This window comes from Penaeus monodon, chromosome 32 (assembly GCF_015228065.2).
Source record: "Penaeus monodon isolate SGIC_2016 chromosome 32, NSTDA_Pmon_1, whole genome shotgun sequence".
NCBI classification, from domain to species: Eukaryota; Metazoa; Arthropoda; class Malacostraca; order Decapoda; family Penaeidae; genus Penaeus; species Penaeus monodon.
The window spans coordinates 7,185,370-7,185,846 of record NC_051417.1 but is presented as its reverse complement, the minus strand read 5'-3'; positions in this window follow the sequence as shown (position 1 = coordinate 7,185,846).

Below are 477 nucleotides of genomic sequence, written 5' to 3'. Positions count from 1 at the left end.
TGTTGTGGTTGGATGGCTGTCTGTGTGCCTGTGGCTACGTGTGCCTTTGCGTTTGTCTGTGTACATATAGTATATATATGTATGCTGTGTGCGCCGCACGTATGTTTGGCATTCTCATACACACAAACACAGAAATATGCGTTTCTGTGATTACTCGTAAACACAAAATCCGTGCGTAAAACTAATGCCACATAATCTCAGGGGTTTTCACAGCGCAGATTATTACGGAATAGAACTCTGAGCACATCCCATGACGCTTCACTCAGTCCATTAGCGAACTGTACAGTTGAGTATATCTGCGCTACAACATTTAGAGCTTACAGTTGCTATTTTCCGCGACTATTTTTAGTGAAAGCAATAAAACGTTTCCGTATCTCTTTCTAGTTTTATCTGCTTTGCAATAGTGCATCACATGCAAGCGACTAATCTTACAGAAGGATATTAGACTCGGAAAGTGAGGATGAATTAGCACAAACG